This window comes from Ascaphus truei, chromosome 8 (genome assembly GCF_040206685.1).
Source record: "Ascaphus truei isolate aAscTru1 chromosome 8, aAscTru1.hap1, whole genome shotgun sequence".
NCBI lineage: Eukaryota > Metazoa > Chordata > Amphibia > Anura > Ascaphidae > Ascaphus > Ascaphus truei.
The window spans coordinates 99,985,047-100,012,190 of record NC_134490.1 but is presented as its reverse complement, the minus strand read 5'-3'; positions in this window follow the sequence as shown (position 1 = coordinate 100,012,190).

The following is a 27,144-nucleotide window of genomic DNA, read 5'->3' as shown; positions in this document are numbered from 1 at the left end:
CTTCTTTACCATAGCGCATAGACGCTAAGGTAAAGAACGAGTGTTTATTTATACTGTATATTGTATGTGTTTTATTGATAGTGTACATGTGCAGAGGGTCTCCAGAGCAGAAGCGCACAGGTTTCAGGTCTGGGGACCCCGTGCCCCCCGAGATACAGGCCCCTTTAGGGGGTGCCGGTATCCCTCTGCTCTGCTTGGTTTACAGGCCGCGGTCACGTGATCGGGATCTTTAAACGCAGAGGGATACCGGCACCCCCTAAAGGGGCCTGTATCTCGGGGGCACGGGGTCCCCAGACCTAAAACCAACGCGGTTCAGCTCCGCAGACCCCCTGCACATCTACACTATCAATAAAAATGTATTTCAAATGTATTTATTGTCATTTATTTATTTATTTTTTGGCGGCTGCTGTGTGTATTTTATTGTTGTGGGTTGCGGGAGGGTGGGTGAATGGGGTATTCGCCCCAACGATGGTTGGGGAGGGCTTGGGGGGGGGGGGTTAGCGGGAGGGCTTAACCCCTTCATGACCGTAGCGGTATTAACTGCTACGGTCGTGAAGGGGTTAACTGCACCCGCTACCCCCCCCCCCCTCCCGCAAGTCCTAAACTCACACCAAGGGCCAAATACCCCCCTCACCAATCCCCACTACACACAATAAAGCGGGCACGGTGGGTTAACCCCTTCATTGCCTTAGCGGCTATCCGCTATGGTAATGACGCAGCATTTTCCGTATTTTTAATAATATTGATCAGGAGCAGGGGGGGGGGGGGGGGTTCCCTGAGCATTAATTTCTGGCTCAGGGAACCCCCTGCTCACTTTACAATATTATTAAAATAATGCTTCTTTACCATAGCGCATAGACGCTAAGGTAAAGAACGAGTGTTTATTTATACTGTATATTGTATGTGTTTTATTGATACTGTACATGTGCAGAGGGTCTCCAGAGCAGAAGCGCACAGGTTTCAGGTCTGGGGACCCCGTGCCCCCCGAGATACAGGCCCCTTTAGGGGGTGCCGGTATCCCTCTGCTCTGCTTGGTTTACAGGCCGTGGTCACGTGATCGGGATCTTTAAACGCAGAGGGATACCGGCACACCCTAAAGGGGCCTGTATCTCGGGGGCACGGGGTCCCCAGACCTAAAACCAACGCGGTTCAGCTCCGCAGACCCCCTGCACATCTACACTATCAATAAAAATGTATTTCAAATGTATTTATTGTCATTTATTTATTTATTTTTTGGCGGCTGCTGTGTGTATTTTATTGTTGTGGGTTGCGGGAGGGTGGGTGAATGGGGTATTCGCCCCAACGATGGTTGGGGAGGGCTTGGGGGGGGGGGTTAGCGGGAGGGCTTAACCCCTTCATGACCGTAGCGGTATTAACTGCTACGGTCGTGAAGGGGTTAACTGCACCCGCTACCCCCCCCCCCCTCCCGCAAGTCCTAAACTCACACCAAGGGCCAAATACCCCCCTCACCAATCCCCACTACACACAATAAAGCGGGCACGGTGGGTTAACCCCTTCATTGCCTTAGCGGCTATCCGCTATGGTAATGACGCAGCATTTTCCGTATTTTTAATAATATTGATCAGGAGCAGGGGGGGGGGGGGGGGGGTTCCCTGAGCATTAATTTCTGGCTCAGGGAACCCCCTGCTCACTTTACAATATTATTAAAATAATGCTTCTTTACCATAGCGCATAGACGCTAAGGTAAAGAACGAGTGTTTATTTATACTGTATATTGTATGTGTTTTATTGATAGTGTACATGTGCAGAGGGTCTCCAGAGCAGAAGCGCACAGGTTTCAGGTCTGGGGACCCCGTGCCCCCCGAGATACAGGCCCCTTTAGGGGGTGCCGGTATCCCTCTGCTCTGCTTGGTTTACAGGCCGCGGTCACGTGATCGGGATCTTTAAACGCAGAGGGATACCGGCACCCCCTAAAGGGGCCTGTATCTCGGGGGGCACGGGGTCCCCAGACCTAAAACCAACGCGGTTCAGCTCCGCAGACCCCCTGCACATCTACACTATCAATAAAAATGTATTTCAAATAATTTTTAATGTGCGGATGTTTGCGCAGAGAGAGAGCAGCGGATCTCTCTCTGCTGCAAACACATCTCGCCCCCGCCGCCCATACAGTAGTATCATTTATGTATGTGCATATACAGTACAGTACAGTACTGTACAGTACTGTATGTTAGGGCTTACAGGGGTTGTTGTTATACAGTATATAGTATACAGTATACAGTATACTGCATTACAATTCATTATAGGGGACGGCTTCACAGAGAATAGCTCGCAAGCGCCACCATGTGTATTTTGACGGCATTGCAGTATTGTAACCAGCCGGAATAAAAAGCTTAAATTCCGACCGGAAAATAACGCAATGTACTCTGGCAGAAAACTATCAGAAACCTGAATACACCCGAGTATACCCGAATTCGCGGGACTAGCCGTGCTCGAATAAAGTGTGTCGCCAGTGTAATCGTCGCTTACTGCATGAGGCCCTATGCCTCTAACTCTATTCATATATCTCCATCTCTTCTTCCTTCATCACTTCTCAGCTCACATGAACTCCTTTCTTACCTGCGTCCTCTGACACCACACAGCTATATCCCCTGCACTAAAAAACCCCCCTACAAATCATCCTCACACATTCTCTTTCTATCCATGCTTCTCCTTCTTGCTTCTGGCAATATCTGTCCCAATCCTGGTCCCTTCCTTATTCCCGGTCCCTGCCTTATGAGGCTCACACTGTCCAGATTTTCTCTCCTCTCCCTGTCCATGTGGCGGTCATCTATCGCCCACCTACCTCTACTCATCCCCCTTCTGCCTTTCTCTCTCACTTTGAATCCTGGCTCTTTTTCTTCCTCTCCTCAGACTCATATAAACCAAGTATCATCTGCAGATTATAGTATTGGCAGATATACCCTGCTCAAGCGAATGAAGAGGGATTAATACCCCAAACAGTATAAGGGAAGGGTGGTGCTCACAGGGAATAAATAATAGACTAAGTGAGAGGAAAGAAAGAATCACTATATTGTGGCACTTAGAGAGTGCACCCAAACTAAAACTTAATATTTATTGATTAATCTTAAAATGATAACTGTTTGGAATAACCATAGATGCAGGACAAATTGTTATTAAAAGTAATAAAAAACCGCAGAGGTGGGGTAGTACATAGGGGGATTATATATAAACCATATTGTCAGTCTATTAACCCTTGAAAGGTTTGTAAGTGTTTAGAGAAGTATCACACAGGTAAGTAAGGTAAGTAAGAGGATAGTATTATATCCCTGATCCCTTGTGGGAGCAACCATAAGCTTACACAGGAGAGAATGAATATAGCTATACAAATAGACACATATGTTCAGGGAAGCAATAGAAATAGCCCCAAGTTTATCTAAGTAGCTGATCTCTAAGTCAATGTATTCAGATACAAACTCTTTATTAAACATTGACTGACACTAAAGTCTGGGTGCTATTGCTGCCCACGAATGCAGTCTACGAAGCACCCAGACGGTACACAGGCCCTCACCACTCCGACAAGCCGACGTCACGTGATGGTGACGTCAGATGTACCCTACGTATGTTTCACCGTGACGGGCTTCATCGGGGGCCTTCCTGCCTTTCACCTGTCTCCCCTACAATCTATCCTAAACGCTGCTGCCAGAATCACTCTACTCTTTCCTAGATCTGTCTCAGCATCTCCCCTCATGAAATCCCTCTCCTGGCTTCCGATCAAATCCCGCATCTCACACTCCAATCTTCTCCTCACTTTTAAAGCTTTACACTCTTCTGCCCCTCCTTACATCTCAGCCCTAATTTCTCATTATGCACCATCCAGACTCTTGCGTTCTTCTCAAGGATGTCTTCTTTCTACCCCCTCTTTATCTAAAGCCCTCTCCCGCCTTAAACCTTTTTCACTGACTGCCCCACACCTCTGGAATGCCCTTCCCCTCAGTACCCGACTAGCACCCTCTCTATCCACCTTTAAGACCCACCTTAAGAGACACTTGCTTAAAGAAGCATATGAATAGCACTGTGGATATTCTGAACACATGATACATAAAGCTTGGGCCCCTGCAGACGCACTTACCAGAACTCCCTCCTACTGTCTCTGTACGTTCTCCCTACCTAACAATTAGACTGTAAGCTCCTTGGGGCACGGACTCCTCTTCCTTAATGTTACTTTTATGTCTGAAGCACTTATTCCCATGACCTGTTATTTATATTATCTGTTAATTATTTGATTACCACATGTATTACTACTGTGACGCGCTATGTACATTAATGGCGCTATATAAATAAAGACATACAATACAATACAATACAGTATGACATGATGTCAGCAGCTGAGAGGTATGACACTGTATATGTATGGTACATGTTGCCAGCAGCTGGAGAGGTGTGTCACTGTATATGTATGTTACATCAGGGGAGCACAAACTTTTTGAGCTGCGCCCCCCTGCCTGCTCCTGCAGCTACTCGTACCCCCTTACTGTTTGATGATGTCACATGACCCCGTTGCCATGGCAACGCGGCACAACAACCTACTGAAACCCGGTAAGTAGGTTACAGAGGCCTCACGCGAACCCCCGGAATATAATTTAAATGCTTTGGGGAAGAGTACGGGGCCTCCGTAACCATCCACGCCCCCCCAAAAAATCTAGCGCCCCTCTGGGGGACGTGCGCCCCTGTTTGTGCACCGCTGTGTTACATGATGGCAGCAGCTGGAGAGGTGTGACACTGTATGTGTATGTGACATGAAACCAGCAGCTGGAGAGGTGTGACACTGTATGTGTATGTGACATGATGCCAGCAGCTGGAGGGGTGTGACACTGTATGTGTATGTGACATGATGCCAGCAGCTGGAGGGGTCTGACACTGTATGTGTATGTGACATGATGCCAGTAACTGGAGGTGTGTGACACTGTATATGTATGTGACATGAGGTCAGCAGCGGGAGGGGTGTGACACTGTATATGTATATTACATGATGCCAGTAGCTGGAGGGGTGTGACACTGTATGTGTGTGTGACATGATGCCAGCAGTTGGAGGGGTGTGACACTGTATATGTATGTGACATGATGCCATAAGCTGGAGGGGTGTGACACTGTATATGTATGTGACATGATGCCAGTAGCTGGAGAGGTGTGCCACTGTATGTGTATGATATATGATGCCAGCAGCTGGAGAGGTGTGACACTGTACTGTATATGTATATGACATGATGGCAGCAGCCGGAGGGGTGTGACACTGTATATGTACAGTGGCAGCCGCCTTTATCCTAATGCGTCCGGATCCACGGCGCTCTGATAATCGCGGGCAGATGCTTTATTTTTTTTGGTCCGGAGTGAATTGCGTTATTTTAGCGGTCGTGATATTAGCATTTTATTCTCGCTGTCTGCAATACTGCAATACCGTCTAAAAACTCAGGGGGGCGTTCGCGAGCTGTTGTCTTGGAAGTCTAATACTTTAGCAGTTCAATCTACGTCAGTACACAGCCTGCGTGTGCGCACGCAGTAATTGTAAATTTGCATATTTACTGTATACATGCATTTGCAGTGCTGTATGTCTCATTTGAAAATTCTTGAAATGCATAGGCATGTACAGTACTGTAACAGTATCACATTTTGGCATATACAGCGCTCTCGCCTCGCTCGCCCCTGCACACACACAGGATAATTTACTGCACTGCAGGGTATTTCAACTACTTATCTTCTCTACAGTGCAGTACACCTCTCCCACACCATTCCTTTGAATGTGTGTCTTTCTGGTTTCAATCACATTCCTGCTTGACAGCTGATGATTACTGCGCATGCGCCTGTAACTTCACCACTACTTGCTTGAGTGAGTGACCAAAAAAAAAAAAAGATTTTTTTTTCTCCTCATTTTTTATTTTTATTTTCTTCACAAGCCTGCAAAAACCATCTTGATATTACGATATTCAATCTGTGCTGTAGCGTTTGACCGCACATGGTTGATTTGTGTGCTTTTTATGTACTGTATTTGGGGGTGTAGGGATCAAATTATTATGATGACCTGCCTTTTGAAATTATGTCATTTCTTTTAACTGCTGCCCAGCTACTGTAATCTTTCATGCAGCTATACCCTGTACCCCCTCCCCCACGCACACACATAAGGCTCGCTCAAGGATTTGAAACTCTTATCGACAGACACCTCTACAGTCATTCATTTTCTGAAGCTTGTCATTGTGTTTTTAATTCGTCCCTAGCCGAGCGTCACCTCACTGCGCCTGCGTGTAATCCTCTTTGAGATGGGAGCTAGCTGATTACTGCACATGATTCACTCACCCCCCCCAACCCTTTGAGGCTTTGCCCCCCCCAACCCTTTGAGGCTTTGTTTACGGTAACGCTTTGGAAAATCCCTTCTTGAATTTGATATGTAAATCTGATTTGCACAGCACTATGAGAATTGAGAGTTAAAAAAACCATTAACTGATTCATGTTGTTTTGTCAGTCTTTCATTTTCTTTAGTGTACTGTTGGTGTGTGTGTGTGTGTGTGTGTGGGGGGGGGTTTGTTGTCAATGATTATGATTATCATGAATGTAAATAAATATTTATTTTATTTTATCAGGAACAAAAAAAACAAATAGAAAAATAATCATGAATAATACATAATGCAGTCTTTATTCATTTCTTCTGTCAAATGGAAATTGAGGGCCGGTGGATAATCATGAATAATGCACATTGATAATAATATTAATTAATAATATATAATATATAATATATAATAATATATATATATATATATATATAGCAATATAATTTTTTCCGTCTTTATCTTCTTCCTCATTTTGGGTACAGTAGTTCATTGAGAGAGGAGAGGTTTTGTATACAGTACATCATGACTGCAGTTTAGATACTGTACACTTAACTGTATAAACAGTTCACAGACTGTACACGATACCCCCCCTCTCCCCCAGTCCATCCTTTTTTTCTGAAAAGACAAGAAAACAAAATATGAGTGCAGTTATGTGCATACTGTCTTATGGCATTGTGTGCTGTGTAGTACTGTCAAACTAGTGTATACTGGAACTACTTTATACTCTGACTACTGTTAAATACTTTGTAACCTGATGGCTGGTGCTGCTCTCTCTGGAAAGAAACATTTTGTGCTGTTAGGTGCATACTGTATGATGGCATTGTGTACTGTATAGTCAAACCAGTCTATACTGGAACTACTGTATACTCTGACTACTAGGAAAGAAAAAATCTGTGCCATACTTACCTGTATCATACTGTACTTACAATACTACAGTACAGTACTATACCATACTACCTTCCTGATGCATGATCATTACGCGAGATCACAATGGGCAACACAGTCGCAATATGGTCAATATATTTATTGCATCATTCCACGGTGAGTACATCGTTCCAAAATCTCAGTATGCCTTGCGCCAACTCATCCTTTTTGAAGGGTTTCACAACTTTTGGATGTGGTCCTTCAGCTGATGCCAGACCATTTCGATAGGATTGAAGTCTGGCGATCTGTCATTGGAGGGGGAAAAAAGGACAATTAGTTTAAGAGATAAAGTACACAGTAAAAACAGTGGGAAAAAATGAGACACGGTTACCGTACTTACTCCGCTGGCGTCTTCACCCAGTTGATACCGCGCTCAAGGATATGCGCTGTTGACGCAGTGTGCTTCGGTTCGTTGTCCTGGTAGCAACGGTGACCATCCGGGAACTCACGTGTAATGTACTCCACAATCTCAGGCACAATTTTGTCTTGGAATAAAGCTTTATTCATGATTCCTATAACAATAAAAGAAAAGTGCTCAAAAAACTGCACACTAGTACAGTACAGTGCATAAGGCAAAAGCGTGTGACATACATTTTACTGTATCTTCAAAGATAACGATGCATCCTGGTCCACGCCTAGAGATGGCACCCCACACATGCATCTTCACTGGGTGTTTTGGACGTGGCATCATAGATATGCAACCTTTTTTGTGGAATGCAAAGGTGGCAAATCTCTCCAGTGAAACAGTAGACTCATCAGTGAAGATGCAATCCTGGAAAGTTTCTCCACTGGAGATCCATGTCTGGGCCTGGACCACTCTCTTGATTTTGTTAACATCCCTTATCATGGGGTACGCTCTGTAATGACAAGGAATAAATAATTTTAGAGGTACAGTACAGTTTCTTAAACAACACTTTTACCTCCTGTACTGTCCAGTACTAACCTCACACGTCCATATTTCCATCCAATTCTGTGTCTCATCTTCTTTATGCTGGTCTCGGATACAGTGAGATTGTGATTTTCCTGCAGAGTGTATTTGACCCTTAATGCACTCTTCTCATCATTCTCCTCACTTATTTTGTCGACCAGAAGAGTTGTCTCCCTACAATGTACAGAAAAACAACATTCCTGTAAGATACAGTGCAGTAGGCCACACGCACAGCACATCATTTGCAGTAAAAATAGTATACAATGATATTTTGTTCTATTAATATGCAGCAATATAAACAATATACAGTATATACTGTTATATAAATATACCGAAATAACTATAAAATTAGATACAATAGTGCACCCAGATTACTCAGAAGGTTCCATACTCAACTCCCTCATAAACCTGGCCCCCATCCTTATGTGATGGTGCATGGTCCTTCCAGGGGGATACTGTCATGTCCAGGCTGCACCCACAGCAAAGAACTCACCCAGTTACTCCAGCTGTTTCCCAGGGTAAGGACCTGGTTATCTCTCTTTGTGTCCAAGGGTTAGCACCTGGTTGTTCTTCTCTGTTTTCCATGCCTGCAGCCTGGTTATTGTAAGGATTCTGCTTGATCCATGCCGGGTTTTGCTGCGGTTTGGGTTTTCCAAGTCACCTGCCCTTTCTGCTCACTGTGGAAATTTGGGGTACTGGCAGACTGCTATATAAGGCTGCAGTTCCTAGTGGGAGTCGCCGATCAAGGTTCTATGTTTGCAGTTCTTTTTTGTCTACGCTTTCATGCCTTACCCTTTCATCTCTTTTGGATTCCCCAGTTGCTGACTCCAAACCATGACCCTGACCTCGCTGCTTTCTGCCTGCCTTGTCCATTTGCCTGTTAACTGGACTTTGCACCACTGCCACCGCCCTGACCTCTGCCTGCTCTGTCCCTGGGCTCTAGTCAGTTTATTTGCATCACTACCTCAACCCTGCGGGTCCGCTTTCTGATTTAAGACGCGCACCGTCACAGTTATGCTCTATATAAGGTAAGGGTTATTTTTGTTCCTGGCCTGTGCACCTAGTTTATCCTGTTCGTCCTGTTGGATGCTCTTGCTTTGCATTTTAGCTTCCTTACTGGGACACTCGCTCCTTACCTGGACACTTACTCATTACCTGAACCCCTTTCTGCTACTGAATCTTTCCTTTTTGCAGGACCCTGGCTCTTGTGGGAAACTTTCTTGCTCCTGAACCCTCCGTTCCCGTAACTATCCTCAGTTCCAGTTCCTCAGATCTATCCTACGCTCCATACCTCTTAGATCTATCCGTGCCCCGGGAGGCAGTCTCCCCCCCGCCTTTTGCATATCTTAAAGTGGGAGGGACCTTGCCTCTGGTCGGATACGTGTGATCACCTTCGGCTCCGGCATGTGTTACTCTGCCCATCTGTTGTGAGGAAAAGAGTGAAAAAACAGGCGCTACTTAGTGGATGAATTCAGTATAAAATCACTGAGAAAAAGTGGTACAGATAGGATTAATAATCCAACCCTTTGCTCAAACCTCACTGGTGGGACCTGTGTCACGGGTTCCAAGGGTTAAGTATTGCTCAAAACATCCAGGGGGAGCATGTGGGGAGATAAGAGAACAATATATACATATAAGTGCAGACGTCAAGTATTGTATGGATATAGAAGCAATGTCTTGGCTCGTATGGTTAATCTACTCACAGGAGCAAGGTGATAATCTGAGCAGTTGGCAAATTGGGTTGCCACCCTTGAAGATATCTATGAGCTGTACCCCCCTAGCGATTCTCCGTCGGCAGTGTGTGTATAGAGAGAGGGAGAAAACTACATAGTGCGATCAATATGATATTTTATATATGAAAAAACACAATAAAAATGCGCACTTACAATTTGCACAAAGGTTAAAAGCATGTATCACAATATGTGAATGGAGGATCTCCCGAAACAGCTCACCGCCTCCTACAGGTCAGTCTGCTGGCTTCCACAGCTCTGCGTCCTGGACCGGAGCTTCCTTCTGCGCGCCCGTCTGCAAGATGTGACGTCACTGCATTCAGAGCTGGTTCTACGGATCGTCCCCAAGACCAAAATTGGTCCACTGGTAAACTCTACGCGTTTCGCCTCTGCTACCAAACTGTTTCTCGGCTTCGTCAGGAGTACAGTATGATCTGTGTTCTATTGGTGGCTATTTATACATCTTTTTTCAATTAAAAAACGGCTTAATTAATTAGCCCAGATTGCACTGGGGAGTCATTATTGGAATCAAATAGGAATATAATAATGTAGTAAACATGGGTACATACATAACATTGGAACATGGGGAAATTGCACTCAATTGATTACATACAATGTGTTTGACAATATTGAATACATATCAATAACAATTCAACCCTTAGTGGGTTTTATGACATGTCACCAGGAAATTGCTCATGATTACTGATGTTTAGCAATGCAGGCATAACGAATGCACAATGCATAATATAGATATAAAAGTAAAAAACCCATAATATAAATGGGAGGGAAAATAAGGATTTATACTACAATAGATGCTAATATTGGCCCTATTAGTTTAAGGGAATTAATGACAGGTTAATACGTTCATGAGCTCTGTTGGTAATTAACAGAAGTGATGGCATACCATTTTATCTACATTTTTCTAATTGAAGGTCAAAAAAGAGACTAATGAGGTTTTTACAAAAGATGTCATGGTTCATCAAAAAATGGCAAAAATGTTCTTGGACACTTCATGCCACATTGAAGGATACTTAACTCATATTCTTAATGTGTATTTATTAGAGGGTAGGACTGATGTTAATGTGCTTACTGATCACACACATGAAAAAAGGATGTGCTGCAGTGATCAAAAATGTGGCGTGGGGGTGATCTATTGAGCAAACCATTGCAGTGACATATCATTTACATTAAATAGTGCATATAGAATGAATATATAGCTAATAACAAAGACATATTTTAGAGACTGATGGCCATTCCTGGAGGTAGATCTGAAATGAAAAGCAGGTGAGAGCAACGAGGGAGCAGAGGCAAAAAACAACTTATACATTGACAGATATTTAATTAAAAAAATTAAATTTTAATGTTTCGGGAGATCCTCCATTCACATATTGTGATACATGCTTTTAACCTTTGTGCAAATTGTAAGTGCGCATTTTTATTGTGTTTATTCATATATAAAATATCATATTGATCGCACTATGTAGTTTTCTCCCTCTCTCTATACACACACTGCCGACGGAGAATCGCTAGGGGGGTACAGCTCATAGATATCTTCAAGGGTGGCAACCCAATTTGCCAACTTCTCAGATTATCACCTTGCTCCTGTGAGTAGATTAAACATACGAGCCAAGACATTGACTCTGCCCATCTGTCACACCCTGAATGGAAGAGGAGGGTTCTCCTCTTTCATTCAGACCGTATTAACCAATTCTGTAGAGAAATAAACATGATCTTCCCTAGGAAAAAAAAAAGGCAATGACCTTGTCTAAAATTTCTCTGGTCACTGGAGTGCTGGCTATTGTCAGAGAATGTCGTAAGTGCACTAAGGGCTACATTTACCAAGCCATGTTACACCATAAGACACCTTCCATCATGGAATGTAAATATGGCCTCTTACAACCCATTCAAATGAACTTCTAGACCAGAACGCTGCTTAGTAAAGATGTCCCTTTGTGGCTCACTCACTTGAATGGGCTGTTGTAACGCCTATATGCCCGCAGACCTGGCCAGTGCCCAGTACTGAGGTGGGTAAGGGTATAACACGCACCCACAGCAGTGAGGGCGTGCCTGGAGTGTGGTAAAGTGCGTTGCCGGGCCTGGTGAGAAAGGTTTAACGATATACTTGCTGAGTCCGGGGTTCCAGAAGTCAGAGGGTCAATATCCAAGTGCCGTGGGTCTGGGGCAGGAGAAAGCAGTGTAGTGAGGTCCAAAGCCGAGTCCAGGGATTGCAAGGTACACGTAGTCAAACAAGAGCCGAGATCAAATCCAAAGGTATCCAACAGGGGCAGGGACAGGAACAAGAGCTGTAACAGAGAACAGAGCTTGGCAAAGACAGCTGCACACAGGAGTCACAGAAGAGCTATGCAGAGCGAGGAAGTAGAGGGCAGACTGGGGTTCTAAATGCAGGAGGACCAATGGTAGCAAGGGGTGGAGCGGAGGCCTGTCTGAGTGATCCCAGGGATAGGTCCAGGTGAGCAGGGAGGGTTTCAGAGAGGTGAGTAGTTGAAATCGCCTGCAGCCAATGGGGGGCAGAGCCAGCGGCACGGGAGGACGAGTAAAAGGATCGGGTGCGCGCGCACTCTGTAAGCTTGCCGTGCGCGTGCCCCGGCCGTGCGTGGGAGGATGCGGCGTGCGCCGCAGAGGAACAGCATGGCATGGGGGCAGGAGAGGTAAGGAGCCGAGGGAGCGGGGGACCGGAGCTGACAGCCGCACTGGGAGCTGAGGTGACGGGGACCCACTGAGAGGAGCGTGCCCCCGATCCCTTATAGTACCCCCCCCCCCCGCTTGAGGATCGGACTCCGGATGATCCTCCCAAGGTTCGTGAGGAAATTTCTGACGAAATTGTTTAAGAAGATCTGGAGCATGAATATGATGACAAGGTACCCAGGCACATTCCTCTGGGCCATATCCTTTCCAATGAACGAGGAACTGAAGTCTGCCCCTGGAAAAACGTGAATCAAGAATGGAATGGACCTCAAATTTCTGTTGCCCTTGTATTATGACGGGATTGGGTCTCAGGACGGTCCGGAAAATGTACATTTTGAACGAAGGGTTTCAAAAGGGACACGTGGAACACGGATGGTATCCTCATGGTGGGGGGTAACAAAGGTCGATACGCTACAGGATTGATCCGTTCGAGGACCTTGAAGGGACCCAAGAATCTAGGAGCCAGCTTCTGGGAAGGAGTTTTATGCTTGATATTTTTTGAAGATAGCCAAACTCTGTCTCCAGGTTTGTATTCTGGCCCCACCTGACGTCGCTGATCTGCTTGCGTTTTTTGTTTTTGGACGGCCCCTTGCAAGACTTTTTGAATCTTCTTCCAAGAGTTTTGTAGATTAGAGACGTGAGTATCTGCTGCAGGAACACCAGAGGGGGGGAGAGGAGAGGGGAAGGCTGCTGGGATGGAACCCATAATTAATGAAAAAAGGTGACTCTTGCGTGGACTCATTCTTCAGCGAATTAATTGCGAACTCCGCCCACGGTAATAGGTCCACCCAGTTGTCTTGAGATTCTGAGACAAAGCATCTGAGATACGGCTCCAATGTCTGATTCATTCTCTCCGTCTGGCCGTTGGTCTGCGGGTGGTAACCCGAGGAGAAGAGGAGGGAAATGCTAAGTCTCTGAGAGAACGCTCGCCAAAACTTAGAGATGAATTGAGTGCCCTGTTAGAAACAGAAAAAACACTAGAGTTAGGGAGTGATCACAAAACCACACCAATTGAAGCAAATAATAGGTGAATGAATGGTAATCCAAAAAAGTGGGTGCAAACTGTGAACTGAAAAGTGAATCAGAAAAAGGGGGGGGAAAGGAGAACACAAAATGAATGTGTCTCCTAAAAGAATTCACTATAATGCACTCCTACTTAATTTAAAATTTAACTTTTAATATATTTTCATAAAACATATGTTACCAAAAGCGTTGTGTATAATTCATTAAAAATAAATTAAATTGACATTAACTAGCGTCTGTGTCAGTGAATGTGTGTTAGAGTGGTCTCAAACGACAATTAGTGGTAGAGGCTTCTAGACACAGAACGCTGCTTGGTCAGGGTATAAACCCCTCTGGGGCACCTATGAGATCAATTTATTATTGAATAAATAAATGAACGTAGACACTCAGTGACTAAGATGTGTCGTAAGGCTCCAGCAGTCCTGCTTGGTTTATAAACCACAGTGCACGTAAAGATGTTAGTTATACATGTATTGCCAACCAATATATATTAAAGTGCTGCTGATAGTATAGTGATGGAGGGTAGATGATTCACAGCTTAGTGAAGCAAATGTTCACAGCATATTAATCATTGAATCATTCTACAACACACTCCAAGTGGTTATATCATATAAAGAGCAGGAATGCTTGCACACTGAGTGTTAGTAAAGTACCCAATTCAGATCTACATAGATAAAGCCAGGTAGACTACAGAACACTACATAAAAGCAGCTCCAAATAGGAGACTGACAACATGGCGCGTCCAACGCGCGTTTCCCTCCAGCAAAGGAGCTTCCTCAGGGACAAATTTGCTTGGGGGAGGAAGAATGAACCCTTATATACCCAAACAATACCTTGATTACAGATTGAACAATTTACACCTGTTGCACATGCGCAGTTGGTCCGTTGTCAAACTACACCCTTCAAATTACAAAAATGCTTATTAAACCATCTGTATAGGTTACCACACATACAGCAACAAAAGTGCTGAATTAGTGTGTAGAAACGAGTGTTTTTAAGGCTCTCATATCAGTCTGGCATAAATCGGCAAAATTAGAGTCTAATGCGCATGCGCGCGGACTCAGAAAATACAGCGGACCAGAATGACACCCACTGCGCATGCGTGGGCACTTAGAGTAAAAATGGCCAGATCAAAATTAGTGCTATGCGCATGCGCGGATACTTCTAAATTCTAGCCCGATATACGTATGACTGCACATGCGCGAAAACTCTCGAAATTCGTCATTTAGATGCGCATATGCAAAGGACTCAGGCAATAATACTGCCATAGTTCAAGCATGGTGCGCATGCGTTCGGTCTCCGATATTTCTGGCTGACCACCGTCTATAGTTGCGCGCCGTGCGCATGCGTCGGGACTTAGAAAATTTCGCACAATAAAAAATGTTGTTCATATCGCGCATGCGTCGGGACTTAGAAACTTTCTTCAGAATAAAAAGTTATTCCTATTGCGCATGCGTGGGCACTTAGAAATATTTAGCCATATTAACAAAAAGTGTAATTTAGTTTGTTCAAACAATCTGTACATGCCCTAGATGTTAACAGATGGGCAGGGTATTGAAGAGTATATGACTGATAATAGCCAGTTCATAGTAGGTAAGGGTTAGTGGTACCTTGTATAACTCTTTCATGCAGAGTGTAATTGCAAAAATTAGGTTATGTATACTCCCCCATAGTAATATACTGCACAATGTGTCAGGCTTGAAGGTAGTGGTAAGATAAATAAAGAGAATAAAAAAACAAATTGTGTGTATGCATATAGAAAGTTTGCATAGAATTCTCATTATATAATTATCATGCTATACACGTATGTCATACATAACGAACTTCGGTAATATAGTCAATAATTGGAGTAAGTAAGTAAATATCCTTCAATATCAAATGCCGGAAAGCAACCTAGTGAACATGGAAAATAATCTGGCTGCACATATCTAAAAGTGTCTATCACACATGAATGAGCCATTTGAACACCAGGAAACCACGGGTTAGAAAATAGGGTCTAAGCAACGGAACCCAGGTGATCAAATGAAGGGTGTAAATGTAAACCCCTCATTGAGTCCATTAGGGCTCCTTGTTTTTAATTTAAAAATCCATTCTGCTTCAATCCGAAGCAGGGATTGGTCAATATTACCCCCTCTCATGGGGCATTTAAGCTGGTAAATGCCCATGAATTTGATGGCATTGGTATCGCCATTGTGATACTGTGTCACATGTCTGGCAACAGATGTTTCGGCAGAATGTTTAATGGAATTGATATGTTCCAAAACACGTCTGCGTAGTTGTCTAGTTGTTTTTCCAACGTATCTCTTACCACATACACATGTGATAAGATAGATAACGTTTGGAGTCCGACAATTGATGAAACTGTCCACAGAGAAATTTGATGTATTATCACAGTTGGCGAATACTTTGCCCACATCTATGTGCCTGCATGCTTTGCACCCTTGACAGCGGTACATGCCATTAACAGGGCTCAACCAAGTTGTTGTTCTGGAGCGTTGAAAGTGACTGTTCACTAATGAGTCCCGTAGGTTTTTGGACCGCCTGCTGGTAATCATGGGTCTGGGGCCTATAACCTGTGCCAAATCATCATCGGCCTGTAAGAGATGCCAATGTCTGGTGAATATCTTTTTAATGGCCCACCAACGTTTGTTAAAGGTGCCAATGACTCTGATTGTACAATCCTTGGATTTTGTCTTATTTCTGGACAGGAGGGAGGCCCTATCGCTATGCAATGCCCGGTGGTAAGCTTTATTCAATGTTTTAATGTGATAGCCACGGTTGAGGAATCTAGACCGAAGTTCTTTAGATTGTGTTACAAATTCTTCGGTCGTAGAACAGTTTCTCCGAAGGCGGAGATACTGACCAATGGGGATGCCACTTATGAGGCTTCTAGGATGCTGGCTCTGCGCTAGTAACAGACTGTTAGTCGCAGTGCTTTTCCTATAGACCTTTGTCTGGATGTTGCGTTCACCATCAATGTATATATTCAAATCTAAGAATGTTATTGAGGTGGTACTTAGCACTGTCGTGAGCCTCAAATTCAGAGTGTTAGTATTTAATTTCTCCACAAACTCATGGAGTAATTGAGTGGAACCTTCCCATAGGAGCAGAATGTCATCTATGTACCTGATCCACATAGAAATGTGGTCAGTATACATAGAGAGATCCTCACTGAAGACATGGATACACTCCCACCAGCCCAGGTATAAGTTGGCATACGTCGGGGCACAGGCAGTGCCCATGGCGGTACCCTGGGTCTGGTGGTAATAAAGCCCATCAAAAATAAAATAATTATGTGTTAGAACATAATTTAATAGATCAAGAACGAAAGAGTTGTGTCTGTTGAATCTACGGTCCCTGGTCGACAGAAAGTATTGGGCAGCATTGAGACCGTTCTTGTGAACAATGGAAGTATATAGTGATTCTACATCTAGACTCACAAGAATGGTCTCTGGTGTAACATGGATCCCATCTAGTCTCTTGAGTGTATCTTTCGTATCCTGGACATACAATGGGAGACTAATGACGAAATCCCTTAGAACCTTGTCTAAGTAAATGCTGCTGCCCTCGGACAGACAGTTATTGCCCGAGACTATTGGGCGACCTGGAGGGGACCGTAACCTTTTATGTACCTTGGGTAAGGTATAGAATGTCGCCACTGTGGGTGACCTGGGGTACATAAAGTCAAACTCACTTCGGCTGATCATATCGGTGTCAAGAGCATGCTGTAGAATGTCTAACAGTTCTGATTTATATACTGATGTCGGGCTATGGTCAAGGGTCTCATAGCAGTCTTTATCGCTGAGAAGCCTCATGTTTTCACTTACATAGGCTTCAGTGTCTTGAATTACGATATTGCCACCTTTATCAGATGGCTTAATTGTGTAGGCTTTATCTGACATCAGTTCTTTTAGGCCGATTTTTTCGTCACATGTAAGGTTATTGGCAGACTTGTAATGTTTTGGCTCTGCTTCCAGGTCCCTGGTTACACAGGCAACAAACAATTCGACAGCTGGACAGGTGGTAATTGGCGGGGTAAAATGACTCCTAGGTTTCAGGTGTGTAAATGGACCTGTAATGTCATTATCAGGTGAGATATTCTGATCAAAAAGTTGGCAGAGATCTATAACATCTTGTCTTTCTTGTACATTCAGACCGCCAGTGAGTGTGTTTGGATTAGCGGCTGCACGCTTAGCGTAAAATTTATGCAGCAGCAGGCGTCTTCCAAATAGGTTTAAATCCTTAACCCACTCAAATAGATTGAAGTCTGACGTGGGTGAAAAGGATAAGCCTTTCTTTAATAAATTCAGTTGAACCTCACTGAAGGAGTGACGAGAAAGATTAAAGATTTGCAAGGCATCATCATCTGCAGAGTCCTCAGTCACTGGTTGATTAGATTTTAGCTTTTTTTGGTGGTTGTTCTCAAGCTTCTTTTTTCCTCTCCTGGTTTTACGTTTTGGAGGGCCTGTGCTAAAAAACCAACCTGCGTGTCTTTAGTGACCTTAATCCCTCTGCCTTTATTTTGGCCTTTAGGTCTAGAGCTAGTTTGTTCACTGTCCGAGGCATCTGTCTCTGATGAGGAATAATCAGAGTAATTGCCTCTACGCCTAGACCTAGTGGGATATCGATAAACAGTACCCTGCTCATAATCATTAGTGTCACGTATATATTTCGTGTGTTTTCTATCCTTCAGTTCCTGTCTGAATTTTGACATATTTATTTCCAATTTTTTCTCCATATCTTCAAATTCTTTAAGCTGATTGTATTTACTTAAGTCTTTGAGATTAATGTCAAGTTCTTTATTGGTCTCATCTAACCTTGCCTTTTCATGATCAATAAGGAGATCCATAAGCGCAAAGGAACATCTGGATAGAGCATCCTCCCATTTTTTAATAAAATCCTGGGACGTGATGTAATAAGCAGGGCATAATCGAAGTCTAAGGCCACGTGGAATCATGTTGGAGTCAAGGTAGCTTTGCAAACTTGTGATCTCCCACCAAACTTTTGACTGTGTGCGTAACAGTTGTGAGATATTGCGAAAATAATTAACAATATCTTGTCCTGCACCAGGTGTTTCATGTGCGGTTTTAGTGAAGACATTTCTGGCCTCATCTTGCCAGCCAGATATATCCATGCCACTAGTGAGGTAACCAGCCATGATATGTGTGTGAATTGGATCCACTACCTAGAAGGGGTTAATTAGAGTACCCCAGAAAGGGTAGTCCAGAAAAAACACTAGAGTTAGGGAGTGATCACAAAACCACACCAATTGAAGCAAATAATAGGTGAATGAATGGTAATCCAAAAAAGTGGGTGCAAACTGTGAACTGAAAAGTGAATCAGAAAAAGGGGGGGGAAAGGAGAACACAAAATGAATGTGTCTCCTAAAAGAATTCACTATAATGCACTCCTACTTAATTTAAAATTTAACTTTTAATATATTTTCATAAAACATATGTTACCAAAAGCGTTGTGTATAATTCATTAAAAATAAATTAAATTGACATTAACTAGCGTCTGTGTCAGTGAATGTGTGTTAGAGTGGTCTCAAACGACAATTGGTGGTAGAGGCTTCTAGACACAGAACGCTGCTTGGTCAGGGTATAAACCCCTCTGGGGCACCTATGAGATCAGGTACACAAGTATTATTGAATAAATAAATGAACGTAGACACTCAGTGACTAAGATGTGTCGTAAGGCTCCAGCAGTCCTGCTTGGTTTATAAACCACAGTGCACGTAAAGATGTTAGTTATACATGTATTGCCAACCAATATATATTAAAGTGCTGCTGATAGTATAGTGATGGAGGGTAGATGATTCACAGCTTAGTGAAGCAAATGTTCACAGCATATTAATCATTGAATCATTCTACAACACACTCCAAGTGGTTATATCATATAAAGAGCAGGAATGCTTGCACACTGAGTGTTAGTAAAGTACCCAATTCAGATCTACATAGATAAAGCCAGGTAGACTACAGAACACTACATAAAAGCAGCTCCAAATAGGAGACTGACAACATGGCGCGTCCAACGCGCGTTTCCCTCCAGCAAAGGAGCTTCCTCAGGGACAAATTTGCTTGGGGGAGGAAGAATGAACCCTTATATACCCAAACAATACCTTGATTACAGATTGAACAATTTACACCTGTTGCACATGCGCAGTTGGTCCGTTGTCAAACTACACCCTTCAAATTACAAAAATGCTTATTAAACCATCTGTATAGGTTACCACACATACAGCAACAAAAGTGCTGAATTAGTGTGTAGAAACGAGTGGTTTTAAGGCTCTCATATCAGTCTGGCATAAATCGGCAAAATTAGAGTCTAATGCGCATGCGCGCGGACTCAGAAAATACAGCGGACCAGAATGACACCCACTGCGCATGCGTGGGCACTTAGAGTAAAAATGGCCAGATCAAAATTAGTGCTATGCGCATGCGCGGATACTTCTAAATTCTAGCCCGATATACGTATGACTGCACATGCGCGAAAACTCTCGAAATTCCTCATTTAGATGCGCATATGCAAAGGACTCAGGCAATAATACTGCCATAGTTCAAGCATGGTGCGCATGCGTTCGGTCTCCGATATTTCTGGCTGACCGCCGTCTATAGTTGCGCGCCGTGCGCATGCGTCGGGACTTAGAAAATTTCGCACAATAAAAAATGTTGTTCATATCGCGCATGGGTCGGGACTTAGAAACTTTCTTCAGAATAAAAAGTTATTCCTATTGCGCATGCGTGGGCACTTAGAAATATTTAGCCATATTAACAAAAAGTGTAATTTAGTTTGTTCAAACAATCTGTACATGCCCTAGATGTTAACAGATGGGCAGGGTATTGAAGAGTATATGACTGATAATAGCCAGTTCATAGTAGGTAAGGTTTAGTGGTACCTTGTATAACTCTTTCATGCAGAGTGTAATTGCAAAAATTAGGTTATGTATACTCCCCCATAGTAATATACTGCACAATGGTTTCCTGGTGTTCAAATGGCTCATTCATGTGTGATAGACACTTTTAGATATGTGCAGCCAGATTATTTTCCATGTTCACTAGGTTGCTTTCCGGCATTTGATATTGAAGGATATTTACTTACTTACTCCAATTATTGACTATATTACCGAAGTTCGTTATGTATGACATACGTGTATAGCATGATAATTATATAATGAGAATTCTATGCAAACTTTCTATATGCATACACACAATTTGTTTTTTTATTCTCTTTATTTATCTTACCACTACCTTCAAGCCTGACACATTGTGCAGTATATTACTATGGGGGAGTATACATAACCTAATTTTTGCAATTACACTCTGCATGAAAGAGTTATACAAGGTACCACTAACCCTTACCTACTATGAACTGGCTATTATCAGTCATATACTCTTCAATACCCTGCCCATCTGTTAACATCTAGGGCATGTACAGATTGTTTGAACAAACTAAATTACACTTTTTGTTAATATGGCTAAATATTTCTAAGTGCCCACGCATGCGCAATAGGAATAACTTTTTATTCTGAAGAAAGTTTCTAAGTCCCGACGCATGCGCGATATGAACAACATTTTTTATTGTGCGAAATTTTCTAAGTCCCGACGCATGCGCACGGCGCGCAACTATAGACGGCGGTCAGCCAGAAATATCGGAGACCGAACGCATGCGCACCATGCTTGAACTATGGCAGTATTATTGCCTGAGTCCTTTGCATATGCGCATCTAAATGAGGAATTTCGAGAGTTTTCGCGCATGTGCAGTCATACGTATATCGGGCTAGAATTTAGAAGTATCCGCGCATGCGCATAGCACTAATTTTGATCTGGCCATTTTTACTCTAAGTGCCCACGCATGCGCAGTGGGTGTCATTCTGGTCCGCTGTATTTTCTGAGTCCGCGCGCATGCGCATTAGACTCTAATTTTGCCGATTTATGCCAGACTGATATGAGAGCCTTAAAAACACTCGTTTCTACACACTAATTCAGCACTTTTGTTGCTGTATGTGTGGTAACCTATACAGATGGTTTAATAAGCATTTTTGTAATTTGAAGGGTGTAGTTTGACAACGGACCAACTGCGCATGTGCAACAGGTGTAAATTGTTCAATCTGTAATCAAGGTATTGTTTGGGTATATAAGGGTTCATTCTTCCTCCCCCAAGCAAATTTGTCCCTGAGGAAGCTCCTTTGCTGGAGGGAAACGCGCGTTGGACGCGCCATGCTGTCAGTCTCCTATTTGGAGCTGCTTTTATGTAGTGTTCTGTAGTCTACCTGGCTTTATCTATGTAGATCTGAATTGGGTACTTTACTAACACTCAGTGTGCAAGCATTCCTGCTCTTTATATGATATAACCACTTGGAGTGTGTTGTAGAATGATTCAATGATTAATATGCTGTGAACATTTGCTTCACTAAGCTGTGAATCATCTACCCTCCATCACTATACTATCAGCAGCACTTTAATATATATTGGTTGGCAATACATGTATAACTAACATCTTTACGTGCACTGTGGTTTATAAACCAAGCAGGACTGCTGGAGCCTTACGACACATCTTAGTCACTGAGTGTCTACGTTCATTTATTTATTCAATAATACTTGTGTACCTGATCTCATAGGTGCCCCAGAGGGGTTTATACCCTGACCAAGCAGCGTTCTGTGTCTAGAAGCCTCTACCACTAATTGTCGTTTGAGACCACTCTAACACACATTCACTGACACAGACGCTAGTTAATGTCAATTTAATTTATTTTTAATGAATTATACACAACGCTTTTGGTAACATATGTTTTATGAAAATATATTAAAAGTTAAATTTTAAATTAAGTAGGAGTGCATTATAGTGAATTCTTTTAGGAGACACATTCATTTTGTGTTCTCCTTTTCCCCCCCCTTTTTCTGATTCCCTGTTAGAAACAATGGAGAGAGGCATGCCGTGTAACCTAAAATTTTCTTTAGAAAAAATATCAGCCAAGGTGGCTGAATTGGGAAGGCCCTTGAGGGGTATAAAGTGTGTGTGCTTGGAAAACCTGTCCACTACCACCAGGATCGTATTCATCCCCTTGGAAGTTGAAGTTCCACAATAAAGTCCATGGAAATATGCTTCCAAGGCCGTTCCGGAATAGGAAGAGGCAGAAGGAGACCGGAAGGATTGTGTCGGGCGGACTTGCTCTGAGCACAGACTGGACAAGCTCTAGTAAAATCGAAAATGTCTCTGTTCATTTTAGGTCACAAAAAGGTTCGTTTAATAAGATCCACTGTCCTCTTGAAACCTGGATGACCAGCAGATCTGGAAGAATGCCCCCACTCTAAGATCTTGTGGTGAAAACGTGGGGCAGCGTACAGACATCCTTCTGGCACCTTAAATCTCATAGGAATATGAGCCTGGGCTTTATTGATCTCATCCAGGATATCAAACGTTTTGGCAGAAATAATACATTTTGCTGGAAGAATGGTTTTGGAAGATTCGTTAGATCCTTCCTCCGTAGAAAATTGGCGAGAAAGGGCATCGGCCTTGATATTCTTGGTACCGGGAATATAGGAAATCGTGTAATTGAAACGAGAGAAAAAGAGTGCCCAACGTGCGTGATGGGATCCCAGACGATGAGCCCCCTCAATGTACAATAAGTTTTTGTGATCGGTCAGAATAGCTACTGGCTCTTTGGTACCCTCGAGGAGATTTCTTCATTCTTGCAAGGCTAATTTGATAGCCAGAAGTTCACGGTTCCCGACATCATAATTTCTCTCCGCCGAAGAGAATTTCCTAGAAAAGAATCCACACGGATAGAGTTTTTCTTGAGGAGAAGATCTTTGTGAGAGTACTGCCCCAGCTCCCACATCAGAAGCGTCAACCTCCAGGGTGAAAGGAAGGGATGTATCCAGATGCCGGAGGATGGGGGCGGAGACGAAAACCCATTTGAGGAACTCAAAGGCTTTGATGGCTTCAGAGGACCATGCTGTCGGATCAGCCCCTTTTTTGGTAAGAGCAGTAATGGGTAGTGCGATAGTGGAGAAATTACGGATTAATTTTCGATAGTAATTAGAAAAGCCAAGGAAACGCTGAACGGCTTTTAGGGAATTCGGCAACGGACAATCCAGAACAGCCTTCAATTTCTCAGGGTCCATGGTGAAACCTTTATCGGAGATTATATAGCCATGGAAGGCCGTGGATGATTGGTGGAAGAGACATTTCTCCATCTTCGCGTAGAGGCTATTTGCCGAAGCCGAGAGAGAACTACCTTGGTGTGACGAATGTGCTCTTCCAGGTTCTTGGAGAAAATGAGGATATCATCTAAGTATACTATGACAAAGATACCCAAAATGTCCCGGAAGATATCATTCATAAATTCTTGGAAGACGGCAGGGGCATTGCAGAGGCCGAACGGCATCACTAGATATTCATAATGACCCGAATGCATGTTAAACGCAGTTTTCCATTCGTCACCGTCTCGTATTCGGATTAAATTGTAAACTTCTCTCAAGTCAAGTTTGGAGAATATAGAGGCTCCTTGTAGCCGGTCAAAGAGGTCTGAAATTAGAGGAAGAGGGTACCTTTTTTTAACTGTAATCTTGTTAAGCCCACAAAAGTCGAAACAGGGTCTTAAAGAGCCATCCTTCTTTTTCACGAAGAAGAAACCGGCCCCGGCGGGGGAGGTGGAATACAGAATAAACCCTTTCTTAAGATTCTCCTGGATATAGGTCGCCATAGCCTCGGTCTCAGGCACAGATAGGGGATACAACTTCGACTTAGGGAGTATGGTTCCAGGAATTAATTCGATGGGGCGATGAGGTGGTAAGATTTCAGCCTGAGTCTTGTTAAAGACATCCAAAAAGTTATGGTATACCTCCGGCAGGGTAGAGAGAGAAGATGAAGTGGTTTTGAGACCAGTGAGCACGGTAACGGGAGGAGTGACCATCTTCTTTACGGTAGGAGCCCACTGGATCGGTAGTACGTCTGTCCAATCAACACGCGGGTTGTGAAGCTAAAGCCACGGCAATCCCAAAATGACATGGACAGTAGGAGAGTGGAACACATCGAAGATGATGACTTCAGTATGACCATCCGCGGTGGTAAGGGTGAGGGGAATAGATTCCCAAATAATGAAGGCTGGTTGAAGCGGTCGACCGTCTATTGCCTAAAGCCCGATGGATGACTTCTTCTTGACTAACGGGATTTGGTTATTGTAGGCATAGTCGTGATCCAGAAAGTTACCACCAGACCCGGAGTCGATGAAGGCTTCAACCTCTACCCTAACATTGGGACCCTCAAGAGTTATGGGTAGAAGGATTCTCTTTGGTAGTTCTTTGGGGGAAGAGGGGCAAGAAGAAATGGTACCCAGTAGAAGCCCCTCTACCTTTACTGGGCGTTCTTATTTTCCCGGTTTAAGGTGACAGTGATGTCGTTGGTGTTCCGGTGATCCGCAGTAGTAGCAGAGACCCTCAACTCGGCGGCGTGTTCTCTCAGCGTCCAAAGCTGTTGGCTACCGATTTGCATTGGTTCGGGAGCGTCCCACGCATGAAGAGCCAAGGGAGAAGACCTAGGGGAGCAAGCAAGGGCGACATTAAACGGGGATGCTGGCGCTCGTGACGACGCTCTTGAATGCGCTGGTCCATCCGAATGCTGAGGGCAATAAGATCCTCTAGAGATGAGGGACGAACATGAACTGCGAGATCATCTTTGAGGGATTCGGACAAACCTTGTCAGTATGCCGCAGCGAGAGCTTCATCATTCCACTGAGTCTCTGCAGTGATGGTGCGGATCTCCACCGTGTATTTTGCAGCCGACCTGCGACCCGCAGACCTGGCCAGTCTCCAGTACTGAGGTGGGTAAGGGTATAACACGCACCCACAGCAGTGAGGGCGTGCCCGGAGTGTGGTAAAGTGCGTTGCCGGGCCTTTTGTTTTTGGACGGCCCCTTGCAAGACTTTTTGAATCTTCTTCCAAGAGTTTTGTAGATTAGAGACGTGAGTATCTGCTGCAGGAACACCAGAGGGGGGGAGAGGAGAGTGGAAGGCTGCTGGGATGGAACCCATAATTAATGAAAAAAGGTGACTCTTGCGTGGACTCATTCTTCAGCGAATTAATTGTGAACTCCGCCCACGGTAATAGGTCCACCCAGTTGTCTTGAGATTCTGAGACAAAGCATCTGAGATACGGCTCCAATGTCTGATTCATTCTCTCCGTCTGGCCGTTGGTCTGCGGGTGGTAACCCGAGGAGAAGAGGAGGGAAATGCCAAGTCTCTGAGAGAACGCTCGCCAAAACTTAGAGATGAATTGAGTGCCCTGTTAGAAACAATGGAGAGAGGCATGCCGTGTAACCTGAAAATTTCTTTAGAAAAAATATCAGCCAAGGTGGCTGAATTGGGAAGGCCCTTGAGGGGTATAAAGTGTGTGTGCTTGGAAAACCTGTCCACTACCACCAGGATCGTATTCATCCCCTTGGAAGTTGAAGTTCCACAATAAAGTCCATGGAAATATGCTTCCAAGGCCATTCCGGAATAGGAAGAGGCAGAAGGAGACCGGAATGTTTGTGTCGGGCGGACTTGCTCTGAGCACAGACTGGACAAGCTCTAGTAAAATCGAAAATGTCTTTGTTCATTTTAGGTCACAAAAAGGTTCGTTTAATAAGATCCACTGTCCTCTTGAAACCTGGATGACCAGCAGATCTGGGGTTCCAGAAGTCAGAGGGTCAATATCCAAGTGCCGTGGGTCTGGGGCAGGTGAAAGCAGCGTAGTGAGGTCCAAAGCCGAGTCCAGGGATTGCGAGGTACACGTAGTCAAATAAGAGCCGAGATCAAATCCAAAGGTATCCAACAGGGGCAGGGACAGGAACAAGAGCTGTAACAGAGAACAGAGCTTGGCATAGACAGCTGCACACAGGAGTCACAGAAGAACTATACAGAGCGAGGAAGTAGAGAGCAGACTGGGGTTCTAAATGCAGGAGGACCAATGGTAGCAAGGGGTGGAGCGGAGGCCTGTCTGAGTGATCCCAGGGATAGGTCCAGGAGAGCAGGGAGGGATTCAGAGAGGTGAGTAGTTGAAATCGCCTGCTACCGATAGGGACGGAGCCAGCGGCACTGGAGGACGAGTAAGAGGATCGGGTGCGCACGCACTCTGTAAGTTTGCCGTGCACGTGCGGGAGGATGCGGCGAGCGCCACGGAGGAGCGGCACGGCGTGGGGGCAGCAGAGGCAAGGAGCCGAGGGAGCGGGGAACCGGAGCTGACAGCCGCACTGGGAGTTGAGGTGACGGGGACCCGCTGAGAGGCGCGTGACCCCCGATCCCTTACAGCTGTAAGTTGTCTTTCAGCATGAAGGTGTTTTATGGAGGGTTCTAGATCTTCAAATATTTAAGGTATGTATTAATTAGTATGCCAAACCAATTTTTTTTTTATAGTTTATCCACAACTGATAATAAAATCATGCATGGAGAAAATTATAATTTACAAAAAGAATAATATTTCTGACTAAAATACAAATGGTAAATTTGACC